The sequence below is a fragment of the Lissotriton helveticus genome, chromosome 7 (genome assembly GCF_964261635.1).
Source record: "Lissotriton helveticus chromosome 7, aLisHel1.1, whole genome shotgun sequence".
Classification (NCBI taxonomy): Eukaryota; Metazoa; Chordata; class Amphibia; order Caudata; family Salamandridae; genus Lissotriton; species Lissotriton helveticus.
The window spans coordinates 752,653,739-752,670,402 of record NC_136068.1 but is presented as its reverse complement, the minus strand read 5'-3'; positions in this window follow the sequence as shown (position 1 = coordinate 752,670,402).

The following is a 16,664-nucleotide window of genomic DNA, read 5'->3' as shown; positions in this document are numbered from 1 at the left end:
CATCATGAGAACAGTCCAAACCAAACTGCCAGGGCAGGTCCTCCCTGGACCGGAAACAAGCAGCCCAAGACCGGTTTCAGGTTATGTCACCCCTCTGTTGCCAGGCTAGCTTGAATCCAGTAGCACATTGAGCAAGGGACCCACGTCTGGGCATACCCATCCCAATTAGGGCAAAAAGTATTACAGCAAACAAATGATGGACGGAAGGCTGGCAATGCAAACATTCTCCCCCGGTCAAAAGATCTGGGTTAACTCCATCGTTCTTTTGCCCACTACGCCACCCCAGTTTGGACCCAGCCATATGCAAATCAGTCTTGACCCTGTGCCTCATGGAAACAGTCCAGACCGAACTGCCAGGCCAGGTCTTTCCTGGACCGAAAAAGGCATCCTGGGAACGGTTTCAGGGTATGTTACCCTTCTTCAGCCAGGCTAGCTTGAATCCAGTGGCACAGTGAGCAAGGAACCCAAGTCTAGGCATACCCATGCCACTTAGGGCGAAAAGTGTTACAGCAAATAAATGATGGACGGAATGCTGACAATGCAAACATTCTTCTCCAGTCAAAAGATCTGGGTTAAATCCTCTGTTCTTTTGCCCACTACGCCACCCCAGTTTAGAGCCAGCCATATGCAAATCAGCCTTGACCCTGTGCCTCATGGGAACAGTCCAGACCAAACTGCCAGGGCAGGTCCTCCCTGGACCGGAAACAAGCATCCCAGGACCGGTTTCAGGGTATGTCACCCTTCTGTTGCCAGGCTAGCTTGAATCCAGTAGCACATTGAGCAAGGGACCCATGTCTGGGCATACCCATCCCACTTAGGGCGAGAAGTATTACAGCAAACAAATGATGGACGGAATGCTGACAATGCAAACATTCTCCCCAGTCAAAAGATCTGGGTTAAATCCATCATTCTTTTACCCACTTTGCCACCCCAGTTTGGACCCAGCCATATGCAAATCAGTCTTAACCCTGTGCCTCATGGGAACAGTCCAGACCGAACTGCCAGGGCAGGTCCTCCCTGGACCGGAAACAAGCATCCCAGGACTGGTTTCAGGGTATGTCACCCTTCTGTAGCCAGGCTAGCTTGAATCCAGTAGCACATTGAGCAAGGGACCCACGTCTGAGCATACCCATCCCACTTAGGGCGAAAAGTGTTACAGCAAACAAATGATGGACAGAAGGCTGGCAATGCAAACATTCTCCCCCGGTCAAAAGATCTGGGTTAACTCCATCGCTCTTTTGCCCGCTAAGCCACCCCATTTTGGACCCAGCCATATGCAAATCAGTCTTGACCCTGTGCCTCATAGGAACAGTCCAGACCGAACTGCCAGGCCAGGTCTTCCCTGGACCAAAAACAAGCATCCTGTTACCGGTTTCAGGGTATGTTACCCTTCTTCAGCCAAGCTAGCTTGAATCCAGTGGCACAGTGAGCAAGGGACCCACGTCTAGCCATACCCATGCCACTTAGGGCGAAAAGTGTTACAGCAAATAAATGATGGACGGAATGCTGACAATGCAAACATTCTTCTCCAGTCAAAAGATCTGGGTTAAATCCTCTGTTCTATTGCCCACTACGCCACCCCAGTTTAGAGCCAGCCATATGCAAATCAGCCTTGACCCTGTGCCTCATGGGAACTGTCCAGACCAAACTGCCAGGGCAGGTCCTCTCTGGACCGGAAACAAGCATCCCAGGACCGGTTTCAGGGTATGTCACCCTTCTGTTGCCAGGCTAGCTTGAATCCAGTAGCACATTGAGCAAGGGACCCATGTCTGGGCATACCCATCCCACTTAGGGCGAGAAGAATTACAGCAAACAAATGATGGACGGAATGCTGACAATGCAAACATTCTCCCCAGTCAAAAGATCTGGGTTAAATCCTCTGTTCTTTTGCCCACTACGCCACCCCAGTTTAGAGCCAGCCATATGCAAATCAGCCTTGACCCTGTGCCTCATGGGAACTGTCCAGACCAAACTGCCAGGGCAGGTCCTCCCTGGACCGAAAACAAGCATCCCAGGACCGGTTTCAGGGTATGTCACCCTTCTGTTGCCAGGCTAGCTTGAATCCAGTAGCACATTGAGCAAGGGACCCATGTCTGGGCATACCCATCCCACTTAGGGCGAGAAGTATTACAGCAAACAAATGAAGGATGGAATGCTGACAATGCAAACATTCTCCCCAGTCAAAAGATCTGGGTTAAATCCATCATTCTTTTACCCACTTTGCCACCCCAGTTTGGACCCAGCCATATGCAAATCAGTCTTAACCCTGTGCCTCATGGGAATAGTCCAGACCGAACTGCCAGGCCAGGTCTTCCCTGGACCAAAAACAAGTATCCTGGGACCGGTTTCAGAGTATGTCACCCTTCTTCAGCCAGGCTAGCTTGAATCCAGTGGCACAGGGAGCAAGGGACCCACCTCTGGGCATACCCATCCAACTTAGGGCGAAAAGTGTCACAGCAAACAAATGATGGACGGAATGCTGACAATGCAAACATTCTTCTCCAGTCAAAAGATCTGGCTTAAATCCTCTGTTCTTTTGCCCACTACGCCACCCCAGTTTAGAGCCAGCCATATGCAAATCAGCCTTGACCCTGTGCCTCATGGGAACTGTCCAGACCAAACTGCCAGGGCAGGTCCTCTCTGGACCGGAAACAAGCATCCCAGGACCGGTTTCAGGGTATGTCACCCTTCTGTTGCCAGGCTAGCTTGAATCCAGTAGCACATTGAGCAAGGGACCCATGTCTGGGCATACCCATCCCACTTAGGGCGAGAAGAATTACAGCAAACAAATGATGGACGGAATGCTGACAATGCAAACATTCTCCCCAGTCAAAAGATCTGGGTTAAATCCTCTGTTCTTTTGCCCACTACGCCACCCCAGTTTAGAGCCAGCCATATGCAAATCAGCCTTGACCCTGTGCCTCATGGGAACTGTCCAGACCAAACTGCCAGGGCAGGTCCTCCCTGGACCGAAAACAAGCATCCCAGGACCGGTTTCAGGGTATGTCACCCTTCTGTTGCCAGGCTAGCTTGAATCCAGTAGCACATTGAGCAAGGGACCCATGTCTGGGCATACCCATCCCACTTAGGGCGAGAAGTATTACAGCAAACAAATGAAGGATGGAATGCTGACAATGCAAACATTCTCCCCAGTCAAAAGATCTGGGTTAAATCCATCATTCTTTTACCCACTTTGCCACCCCAGTTTGGACCCAGCCATATGCAAATCAGTCTTAACCCTGTGCCTCATGGGAATAGTCCAGACCGAACTGCCAGGCCAGGTCTTCCCTGGACCAAAAACAAGTATCCTGGGACCGGTTTCAGAGTATGTCACCCTTCTTCAGCCAGGCTAGCTTGAATCCAGTGGCACAGGGAGCAAGGGACCCACCTCTGGGCATACCCATCCAACTTAGGGCGAAAAGTGTCACAGCAAACAAATGATGGACGGAATGCTGACAATGCAAACATTCTTCTCCAGTCAAAAGATCTGGCTTAAATCCTCTGTTCTTTTGCCCACTACGACACCCCAGTTTAGACTCAGCCATATGCAAATCAGTCTTAACCCTGTGCCTCATGGGAACAGTCAAGACCGAACTGCCAGGCCAGGTCTTCCCTGGACCGAAAACAAGCATCCTGGAACTTGTTTCAAGGTATGTCACCCTTCTTCAGCCAGGCTAAGTTGAATCCAGTGGCACAGTGAGCAAGCCACCCACATCTGGGCATGCCCATCCCACTTAGGGTGAAAAGTGTTACATCATACAAATGATGGTCGGAAGGCTGACAATGCAAACATTCTCCCCCGGTCAAAAGATCTGGGTTAACTCCATTGTTCTTTTGCCCACTATGCCACCCCAGTTTGGACCCAGCCATATGCAAATCAGTCTTAACCCTGTGCCTCATGGGAACAGTCCAGAACGAACTGCCAGACCAGGTCTTCCCTGGACCGAAAACAAGCATCCTGGGACCGGTTTCAGGGTATGTCACCCTTCTTCAGCCAGGCTAGCTTGAATCCAAAGGCACAGTGAGCAAGGGAACCATGTCTGGGCATACCCATCCCACTTAGGGCGAAGAGTGTTACAACAAACATATGATGGACGGAATGCTGACAATGCAAACATTCTTCTCCGGTCAAAAGATCTGGGATAAATCCTTCGTTCTTTTGCCCCCTATGCCACCCCAGTTTAGACCCAGTCATATGCAAATCAGTCTTGACTCTGTGCCTCTTGGGAAAAGTCCAGACCAAACTGCCAGGCCAGGTCTTCCCTGGACCGTAAACAAGCATTTTAGGACCGGTTTTCAGGGTATGTCACCCTTCTTCAGCCAGGCTAGCTTGAATTCAGTGGCACAGTGAGCAAGGGACCCACGTCTGGGAATACCCATCCCACTTAGGATGTAAAGTGTTACAGTAAACAAATGATGGACGGAATGCTGACAATGCAATCATTCTCCCCCAGTCAAAAGATCTGGATTAAATCCATCATTCTTTTACCCACTTTGCCACCCCAGTTTGGACCCAGCCATATGCAAATCAGTCTTAACCCTCTGCCTCATGGGAACAGTCCATACCGAACTGCCAGGCCATGTCTTCCCTGGACCAAAAACAAGCATCCTTGGACTGGTTTCCAGGTATGTCACCCTTCTTCAGCCAGGCAAGCTTGAATCCAGTGGCACAGAGAGCAAGGGACCCACGTCTAGGCATACCCATCCGACTTAGGGCGAAAAGTGTTACAGCAAACAAATGATGGACGTAATGCTGACAATGCAAATATTCTCCCCCTGTCAAAAGGTCTGGGTTAAATCCTTGGTTCTTTTGCCCACTACCCCACCCCAGTTTAGACCCAGCCATATGCAAATCAGTCTTGACCCTGTGCCTCATGGGAACAGTCCATACCGAACTGGCAGGCCAGGTCTTCCCTGGACCGAAAACAAGCATCCTTGGACTGGTTTCAAGGTATGTCACCCTTCTTCAGCCAGGCTAGCTTGAATCCAGTGGCACAGAGAGCAAGGGACCCACGTCTGGGCATACCCATCCCACTTGGGGTGAAAAGTGTTACAGCAAACAAATTATGGACGGAAGGCTGACAATGCAAACATTCTCCCCCGGTCAAAAGATCTGGGTAACTCCATCGTTCTTTTGCCTACCACGCCACCCCAGTTTGGACCCAGCCATATGCAAATCAGTCTTGACCCTGTGCCTCATGGGAACAGTCCAGACCGAACTGCCAGGCCAGGTCTTCCCTGGACCGAAAACAAGTATCCTGGGACCGGTTTCAGGGTATGTCACCCTTCTTCAGCCAGGCTAGCTTGAATCCAGTGGCATAGTGAGTAAGGGACCCATGTCTGGGCATACCCATCCCACTTAGGGCGAAAAGTGTTACAGCAAACAAATGATGGACGGAATGCTGACAATGCAAACATTCTTCTCCATTCAAAAGATCTGGGTTAAATCCTCCGTTCTTTTGCCCACTATGCCACCCCAGTTTAGACCCAGCCATATGCCAATTAGTCTTCACCCTGTGCATCATGGGAACAGTCCAAACCAAACTGCCAGGGCAGGTCCTCCCTGGACCGGAAACAAGCAGCCCAGGACCGGTTTCAGGTTATGTCACCCCTCTGTTGCCAGGCTAGCTTGAATCCAGTAGCACATTGAGCAAGGGACCCACGTCTGGGCATACCCATCCCACTTAGGGCGAAAAGTGTTACAGCAAACAAATGATGGACGGAAGGCTGGCAATGCAAACATTCTCCCCCGGTCAAAAGATCTGGGTTAACTCCATCGTTCTTTTGCCCACTACACCACCCCAGTTTGGACCCAGCCATATGCAAATCAGTCTTGACCCTGTGCCTCATGGAAACAGTCCAGACCGAACTGCCAGGCCAGGTCTTTCCTTGACCGAAAAAAGCATCCTGGGACCGGTTTCAGGGTATGTTACCCTTCTTCAGCCAGGCTAGCTTGAATCCAGTGGCACAGTGAGCAAGGGACCCAAGTCTAGGCATACCCATGCCACTTAGGGCGAAAAGTGTTACAGCAAATAAATGATGGACGGAATGCTGACAATGCAAACATTCTTCTCCAGTCAAAAGATCTGGGTTAAATCCTCTGTTCTTTTGCCCACTACGCCACCCCAGTTTAGAGCCAGCCATATGCAAATCAGCGTTGACCCTGTGCCTCATGGGAACAGTCCAGACCAAACTGCCAGGGCAGGTCCTCCCTCGACCGGAAACAAGCATCCCAGGACCGGTTTCAGGGTATGTCACCCTTCTGTTGCCAGGCTAGCTTAAATCCAGTAGCACATTAAGCAAGGGACCCATGTCTGGGCATACCCATCCCACTTAGGGCGAGAAGTATTACAGCAAACAAATGATGGACGGAATGCTGACAATGCAAACATTCTCCCCAGTCAAAAGATCTGGGTTAAATCCATCATTCTTTTACCCACTTTGCCACCCCAGTTTGGACCCAGCCATATGCAAATCAGTCTTAACCCTGTGCCTCATGGGAACAGTCCAGACCGAACTGCCAGGCCAGGTCTTCCCTGGATCGAAAACAAGCATCCTGGGACTGGTTTCAAGGTATGTCACCCTTCTTCAGCCAGGCTAGCTTGAATTCAGTGGCACAGAGAGCAAGGGACCCATGTCTGGGCATACTCATCCCACTTGGGGTGAAAAGTGTTACAGCAAACAAATGATGGACGGAAGGCTGAAAATGCAAACATTCTCCACAGGTCAAAAGATCTGAGTTAACTCCCTCGTTCTTTTGCCCACTACACCACCCCTGTTTGGACCCAGCCATATGCAAATCAGTCTTGACCCCGTGCCTCATGGGAATAGTCCAGACCGAACTGCCAGGCCAGGTCTTCCCTGGACCAAAAACAAGTATCCTGGGACCGGTTTCAGAGTATGTCACCCTTCTTCAGCCAGGCTAGCTTGAATCCAGTGGCACAGGGAGCAAGGGACCCACGTCTGGGCATACCCATCCAACTTAGGGCGAAAAGTGTCACAGCAAACAAATGATGGACGGAATGCTGACAATGCAAACATTCTTCTCCAGTCAAAAGATCTGGCTTAAATCCTCTGTTCTTTTGCCCACTACGACACCCCAGTTTAGACTCAGCCATATGCAAATCAGTCTTAACCCTGTGCCTCATGGGAACAGTCAAGACCGAACTGCCAGGCCAGGTCTTCCCTGGACCGAAAACAAGCATCCTGGAACTGGTTTCAAGGTATGTCACCCTTCTTCAGCCAGGCTAAGTTGAATCCAGAGGCACAGTGAGCAAGGCACCCACATCTGGGCATGCCCATCCCACTTAGGGTGAAAAGTGTTACATCAAACAAATGATGGTCGGAAGGCTGACAATGCAAACATTCTCCCCCAGTCAAAAGATCTGGGTTAACTCCATTGTTCTTTTGCCCACTACACCACCCCAGTTTGGACCCAGCCATATGCAAATCAGTCCTAACCCTGTGCCTCATGGGAACAGTCCAGAACGAACTGCCAGACCAGGTCTTCCCTGGACCGAAAACAAGCATCCTGGGACCGGTTTCAGGGTATGTCACCCTCCTTCAGCCAGGCTAGCTTGAAAATCCAAAGGCACAGTGAGCAAGGGAACCAGGTCTGGGCATACCCATCCCACTTAGGGCGAAGAGTGTTACAACAAACATATGATGGACGGAATGCTGACAATGCAAACATTCTTCTCCGGTCAAAAGATCTGGGATAAATCCTTTGTTCTTTTGCCCCCTATGCCACCCCAGTTTAGACCCAGCCATATACAAATCAGTCTTGACTCTGTGCCTCATGGGAAAAGTCCAGACCAAACTGCCAGGCCAGGTCTTCCCTGGACCGTAAACAAGCATTTTAGGACCGGTTTTCAGGGTATGTCACCCTTCTTCAGCCAGGCTAGCTTGAATTCAGTGGCACAGTGAGCAAGGGACCCACGTCTGGGAATACCCATCCCTCTTAGGATGTAAAGTGTTACAGTAAACAAATGATGGACGGAATGCTGACAATGCAATCATTCTCCCCCAGTCAAAAGATCTGGGTTAAATCCATCATTCTTTTACCCTCTTTGCCACCCCAGTTTGGACCCAGCCATATGCAAATCAGTCTTAACCCTGTGCCTCATGGGAACAGTCCATACCGAACTGCCAGGCCAGGTCTTCCCTGGACCAAAAACAAGCATCCTTGGACTGGTTTCCAGGTATGTCACCCTTCTTCAGCCAGGCAAGCTTGAATCCAGTGGCACAGAGAGCAAGGGACCCACGTCTGGGCATACCCATCCCACTTGGGGTGAAAAGTGTTACAGCAAACAAATTATGGCCGGAAGTCTGACAATGCAAACATTCTCCCCCGGTCAAAAGATCTGGGTTAACTCCATCGTTCTTTTGCCCACTACGCCACCCCAGTTTGGACCCAGCCATATGCAAATCAGTCTTGACCCTGTGCCTCATGGGAACAGTCCTGACCGAACTGCCAGGCCAGGTCTTCCCTGGACCGAAAACAAGCATCCTGGGACCGGTTTCAGGGTATGTTACCCTTCTTCAGCCAGGCTAGCTTGAATCCAGTGGCACAGTGAGCAAGGGACCCACGTCTAGGCATACCCATCCGACTTAGGGCGAAAAGTGTTACAGCAAACAAATGATGGACGTAATGCTGACAATGCAAATATTCTCCCCCTGTCAAAAGGTCTGGGTTAAATCCTTGGTTCTTTTGCCCACTACCCCACCCCAGTTTAGACCCAGCCATATGCAAATCAGTCTTGACCCTGCGCCTCATGGGAACAGTCCATACCGAACTGGCAGGCCAGGTCTTCCCTGGACCGAAAACAAGCATCCTTGGACTGGTTTCAAGGTATGTCACCCTTCTTCAGCCAGGCTAGCTTGAATCCAGTGGCACAGAGATCAAGGGACCCACGTCTGGGCATACCCATCCCACTTGGGGTGAAAAGTGTTACAGCAAACAAATTATGGACGGAAGGCTGACAATGCAAACATTCTCCCCCGGTCAAAAGATCTGGGTAACTCCATCGTTCTTTTGCCCACCACGCCACCCCAATTTGGACCCAGCCATATGCAAATCAGTCTTGACCCTGTGCCTCATGGGAACAGTCCAGACCGAACTGCCAGGCCAGGTCTTCCCTGGACCGAAAACAAGTATCCTGGGACCGGTTTCAGGGTATGTCACCCTTCTTCAGCCAGGCTAGCTTGAATCCAGTGGCATAGTGAGTAAGGGACCCATGTCTGGGCATACCCATCCCACTTATGGCGAAAAGTGTTACAGCAAACAAATGATGGACGGAATGCTGACAATGCAAACATTCTTCTCCATTCAAAAGATCTGGGTTAAATCCTCCGTTCTTTTGCCCACTATGCCACCCCAGTTTAGACCCAGCCATATGCCAATTAGTCTTGACCCTGTGCATCATGGGAACAGTCCAGGCCAAACTGCCAGGGCAGGTCCTCCCTGGAATGGAAACAAGCATACCAGGACCGGTTTCAGGGTATGTCCCCCTTCTGTTGCCAGGGTAGCTTGAATCCAGTAGCACATTGAGCAAGGGACCCACGTCTGGGCATACCCATCCCACTTTGGGTGAAAAGTGTTACAGCAAGCAAATGATGGACGGAAGGCTGAAAATGCAATCATTCTCCCCCGGTCAAAAAATCTGGGTTAAATCCATTGTTGTTTTGCCCACTACGCCACCCCAGTTTGAACCCAGCCATATGCAAATCAGTCTTAACTCTGTGCCTCATGGGAACAGTCCAGACCGAACTGCCAGGCCAGGTCTTCCCTGGACCGATAACAAGCATCCTAGTACCGGTTTCCGGGTATGTCACCCTTCTTTTGACAGGCTAGCTTGGATCCAGTAGCACATTGAGCAAGGGACCCACGTCTGGGCATACCCATCCCAATTAGGGCAAAAAGTATTACAGCAAACAAATGATAGACGGAATGCTGACAATGCAAACATACTCCCCCAGTCAAAAGATCTGGGTTAAATCAATCATTCCTTTGCCCACTACGCCACCCCAGTTTGGACCCAGCCATATTCAAATCAGTCTTAGCCCTGTGCCTCATGGGAACAGTCCAGACCGAACTGCCAGGCCAGGTCTTCCCTGGACCGATAACAAGCATCCTAGTACCGGTTTCAGGGTATGTCACCCTTCTTTTGACAGGCTAGCTTGAATCCAGTAGCACATTGAGCAAGGGACCCACGTCTGGGCATACCCATCCCACTTAGGATGAAAAGTGTTACAGTAAACAAATGATGGACGGAATGCTGACAATGCAATCATTCTCCCCCAGTCAAAAGATCTGGGTTAAATCCATCATTCTTTTACCCACTTTGCCACCCCAGTTTGGACCCAGCCATATGCAAATCAGTCTTGACCCTGTGCCTCATGGGAACAGTCCAGACCGAACTGCCAGGCCAGGTCTTCCCTGGACCGAAAACAAGTATCCTGGGACTGGTTTCAGGGTATGTCACCCTTCTTCAGCCATGCTAGCTTGAATCCAGTGGCACAGTGAGCAAGGGACCCACGTCTGGGCATACCCATCCCACTTAGGGCGAAAAGTGTTACAGCAAACAAATGATGGACGGAATGCTGACAATGCAAACATTCTTCTCCATTCAAAAGATCTGGGTTAAATCCTCCGTTCTTTTGCCCACTACGCCACCCCAGTTTAGACCGAGCCATATGCAAATCAGTCTTGACCCTGTGCATCATGGGAACAGTCCAGGCCAAACTGCCAGGGCAGGTCCTCCCTGGAATGGAAACAAGCATACCAGGACCGGTTTCAGGGTATGTCACCCTTCTATTGCCAGGGTAGCTTGAATCCAGTAGCACATTGAGCAAGGGACCCACGTCTGGGCATACCCATCCCACTTAGGGCGAAAAGTGTTACAGCAAGCAAATGATGGAAGGAAGGCTGACAATGAACCATTCTCCCCCGGTCAAAAAATCTGGGTTAAATCCATTGTTTTTTTGCCCACTACGCCACCCCAGTTTGGACCCAGCCATATGCAAATCAGTCTTAACCCTGTGCCTCATGGGAACAGTCCAGACCGAACTTCCAGGCCAGGTCTTCCCTGGACCGAAAACAAGCATCCTAGTACCGGTTTCAGGGTATGTCACCCTTCTTTTGACAGGCTAGCTTGAATCCAGTAGCACATTGAGCAAGGGACCCACGTCTGGGCATACCCATCCCAATTAGGGCAAAAAGTATTACAGCAAACAAATGATAGACGGAATGCTGACAATGCAAACATACTCCCCCAGTCAAAAGATCTGGGTTAAATCCATCATTCTTTTGCCCACTACGCCACCCCAGTTTGGACCCAGCCATATGCAAATCAGTCTTAAACCTGTGCCTCATGAGAACAGTCCAGACCGAACTGCCACGCCAGGTCTTCCCTGGACCGAAAACAAGTATCCTGGTACTGGTTTCAGGGTATGTCACCCTTCATCAGCCAGGCTAGCTTGAATCCAGTGGCACAATGAGCAAGGGACCCACATCTGGGCATACCCATCCCACTTAGGGCAAAAAGTGTTACAGCAAGCAAATGATGGTCGGAAGGCTGACAATGCAAACATTCTACCCCGGTCAAAAGATCTAACTCCATCGTTCTTTTGCCCACTACACCACCCCAGTTTGGACATATGCCATATGCAAATCAGTCTTGACCCTGTGCCTCATGGGAACAGTCCAGAATGAACTGCCAGGCCTGGTCTTCCCTGGACCAAAAACAAGCATCCTGGGACCGGTTTCAGGTTATGTCACCCTTCTTCAGCCAGGCTAGCTTGAATCCAAAGGCACAGTGAGCAAGGGACCCATGTCTGGGCATACCCATCCCACTTAGGGCGAAGAGTGTTACAGCAAACATATGATGGACGGAATGCTGACAATGCAAACATTCTTCTCCAGTCAAAAGATCTGGGTTAAATCCTTCGTTCTATTGCCCACTATGCCACCCCAGTTTAGGCTCAGCCATATACAAATCAGTCTTGACCCTGTGCCGCATGGGAAAAGTCGAGACCAAACTGCCAGGCCAGGTCCTCCCTTCACCGTAAACAAGCATCCCGGGACCGGTTTCACGGTATGTCACCCTTCTTCAGCCAGGCTAGCTTGAGTCCTGTGGCACAGTGAGCAAGGGATCCAGGTCTGGGAATACCCATCCCACTTAGGACGAACAGTGTTACAGTAAACAAATGATGGACGGAATGCTGACAATGCAAACATTCTCCCCCAGTCAAAAGATCTGGGTTAAATCCATCATTCTTTTACCCACTTTGCCACCCCAGTTTAGACCCAGCCATATTCAAATCAGTCTTAGCCCTGTGCCTCATGGGAACAGTCCAGACCGAACTGCCGAGCCAGGTGTTCCCTATACCGAAAACAAGCATCCTGGGACTGGTTTCAAGCCATGTCACCCTTCTTCAGCCAGGCTAGCTTGAATCCAGTGGCACAGTGAGCAAGGGACCCACATCTGGGCATACCCATCCCACTTAGGGTGAAAAGTGTTACAGCAAACAAATGATGGTCGGAAGGCTGACAATGCAAACATTCTCCTCGTCAAAAGATCTGGGTTAACTCCATCGTTCTTTTGCCCACTACACCACCCCATTTTGGACCCAGCCATATACAAATCAGTCTTGACCCTGTGCCTCATGGGAACAGTCCAGAACGAACTGCCAGGCCAGGTCTTCCCTGGACCGAAAACAAGCATCCTGGGACCGGTTTCAGGGTATGTCACCCTTCTTCAGCCAGGCTAGCTTGAATCCAAAGGCACAGTGATCAAGGGACCCATGTCTGGGCATACCCATCCCACTTAGGGCGAAGAGTGTTACAGCAAACATATGATGGACGGAATGCTGACAATGCAAACATTCTTCTCCAGTCAAAAGATCTGGGTTAATTCCTTCGTTCTTTTGCCCACTATGCCACCCCAGTTTAGACCCAGCCATATACAAATAAGTTTTGACCCTGTGCCTCATGGGAAAAGTTCAGACCAAACTGCCAGGCCAGGTCCTCCCTGGACCGTAAACAAGCATCCTGGGACCGGTTTCAGGGTATGTCACCCTTCTTCAGCCAGGCTAGATTGAATCCAGTGGCACAATGAGCAAGGGACCCACGTCTGGGAATATCAATCCCACTTAGGACGAAAAGTGTTACAGTAAACTAATGATGGACGGAATGCTGACAATGCAAACATTCTCCCCCAGTCAAAAGATCTGGGTTAAATCCATCATTCTTTTACCCACTTTGCCACCCCAGTTTGGACCCAGACATATGCAAATCAGTCTTAGCCCTGTGCCTTATGGGAACAGTCCAGACCGAACTGCCAGGCCAGGTCTTCCCTGGACTGAAAACAAGCATCCTGGGACTGGTTTCAAGGTATATCACCCTTCTTCAGCCAGGCTAGCTTGAATCCAGTGGCACAGTGAGTAAGGGACACGACCTCCAAAACTCGTTATGTTCAACAGAGAAAAGTATATCTCTCTGACATCAAAGCAGCTAAAAAGGACTATTTTACTAATCTTATAATGGAAGCGCACCAAAATCAAAAAACAATCTTCACTATAGTCAAGTCCTTTACCCACCCAAAAGCTCTTACCGTTGACATACCTCCGTCAGAGAGTCTCTGCAACCAAATTGCAGACTACTTCGTTGACAAAATTGTCAACATTCAGAAAGACTTTCCTCTACCCCCGACGACCACCACACAAGTCACAGTTAATCACCTCCCTCTCTCCAGTTTTAAATCAGTATCCTTGGAACAGACACGTAAGGCAATCCGCGCCTGCAAATCAGGAGCACCCACGGACTCCTGTCCCCCTATCATCCTCCATCACCTGATTGATACAGTCAATCCCCACATCAATGGAATCATTAATGAATCCCTTGCATCTGGAATTGTACCTGTCAAATGGAAGAAGGCCACTGTCAAACCTCTGTTAAAAAAACAGAATAAACCACCTACAGACCTGACTAATATGCGGCCTATCTCCTTACTTCCTTTCCTAGGCAAAGTCACGGAGCATTTAGTGCACGAGGAACTTAAAACCTTCACAGAAGCCCACAACATCCTGCATCCACAGCAATCGGGCTTCCGCTCCGGTCACTCGACAGAAACAGCCTTGATCGAGCTTACCGACTCTATTAAATTCCTACAGGATGAGGGCAAGCAAGCTGTCCTCATCCTGTTGGATCTCACAGCGGCATTCGATACCATCTCACACGCTATTCTAATCAATCGAATGCGAGAGATCGGTGTGACAGACTTAGCCTTGGCCTGGATTTCATCTTTTTTATCAAATAGGTCCCAGACTGTAGCACTTGGACCCTATCTTTCCAGCGAAAAGTTAATTACATCTGGAGTGCCCCAGGGGTCCGTATTGAGCCCCCTATTTTTTAATATCTACATGGCACCCCTCTTAGCTGTGATAGAGTCGCATGGTATCCTGGTTACGTCCTACGCTGACGACACACAATTGGTCGTCACCATCGACAAACAGCGTACGGACGCAGAGCTTCGCTTTAAAAACTGCCTTTCCGATGTCTTTGCATGGCTAAACACTAACCATCTCAGATGTAATAGCGCAAAGACAGAGATTATTCCAATAGGTAAGAATATCTCTTTCTCCCCTAAAGACTGGTGGCCCACAGGCTCCGAGGCTCCTCCTAGTGCAGTTACAACAGCCAGAAATCTGGGTGTACAATTTGATTCCTCCCTCACTTTTGACGACCACGTCAAGATCACTGCTGGTCGATGTTTTGGACTAATAAAATCTCTGAGGAAATTCTTTGATTTCCTCCCAATCGCAGCCAGAAAGTCAGTCGCGGTAGCCCTTCTACTCTCCCGACTTGACTACTGCAACGGCCTTATGGCTGGGGTGAAAAAATCTACCCTCAGGAAGCTGCAGAGTTTACAACATGCTGCAGCTCGATTGGTTTTGCAACTCCCCAGAAGGTCATCTGCATCTGCAGCCCTGAATTCACTTCATTGGATGCCATTACACAAAAGAATTTTCTTCAAACTGCTTCTCACAGTTCATAAGACCATGCAAAACACAGGACCCCGCTATTTTGTAAACCGCTTCAAGCGCTACAATCCTTCGCGCTGCCTGAGATCTTCTGGGACTAACCTTGTCCAAATCCCCAGATTTAAATACAAGACCAGAGGAGGAAAGTCCTTTAATGTTCTGGCAGCTAAAGCCTGGAACACCTTGCCCATTGACCTCAGAGTCATCAATAATGAGAACAACTTCAGGAAACTCCTTAAGACATGGGTCTACAAACTCTCCGATTCCTCTGTCCTGGCTGCTATCTAGTTCCTTTTTTTATTTCACCACGTATTCCAGTTATTCCTCCGTAACTCGCTTAGCGCCATGATGCTCCCCTGGGAGCGAACGTTCGCGCTTTACAAATACCCACAAATATCAAATATCTGGGCATACCCATCCCACTTAGGCTGAAAAGTGTTACAGCAAACAAATGATGGTCGGAAGGCTGACAATAAAACATCTCCCCCGGTCAAAAGATCTGGGTTAACTCCATCGTTCTCTTGCCCACTACACCACCCCAGTTTGGACCCAGCCATATGCAAATCACTCTTGACCCTGTGCCTCATGGGAACAGTCCTGAACGAACTGCCAGGCCAGGTCTTCCCTGGACCGAAAACAAGCATCCTGGGACCGGTTTCAGGGTATGTCACCCTTCTTCAGCCAGGCTAGCTTGAATCCAAAGGCACAGTGAGCAAGGGACCCATGTCTGGGCATAGGCATCCCACTTAGGGCGCAGAGTGTTACAGCAAACCAATGATGGACAGAATGCTGACAATTCAAATATTCTCCCCCAGTCAAAAGATCTGGGTTAAATCCATCTTTCTTTTGCCAACTACGCTACCCTTCAGTGATTTCAGGTGCATCTTTGACGTTCCATGGCCGTGTTGATTAGAAGTATTCTGTTAGACCTGGCACCTTGGCTGGTCGCATCACCACGGAAACGCAGTAAGAAACCGACGCATCACCGATCCACGCACAGAAGAACCGACGCATCCCCTACGCATCAGTAGGGACCCGACTCATCACCGTTCTTGCATGTAAGGAACCGACGCATCACCATCCCTGCAACACTTTCGTTGTATAGCGTTACGTATCCAAAAGTACATTGAACTCAACGTGTCGCATTCTACATCTTAAGAGAACTGAGCTAATTCTACCATTTTTAAAGTACAGTATTGTGGATTTGTGTTGTTTGTGGTCTTGTTTTTAGTCTATATAAAAATACGCATTTTTATACTACAACTTGTGTGGTCTCCGTCTGTAGTGTTGGCATTGGGTTACTGTATGTGTTCACAAATGCTTTACACACTGCCTCTGAGAAAAAAACCTGTCTGCTCATGCCAAGCTACCAATGGGGTGAGCAGGGGTTATTTTAGGAGTTTACCCCCTTACCCTGACTTGCCTGTTTAAAGATTAAGATCTAAATAAACATATTTTTGACTTGACTTGACTTACCCTGACTGGACGCAAGGGTCCCTATTTGGTCAAAGGTACCTACCTCTGCCAACTAGAGACCCCCAAATCTAACATATAGTGAAATGAATGCCAGAAACAGTATATTGAAATGGATATGATTAAAAACTAGACTTTAAAACGAAAGG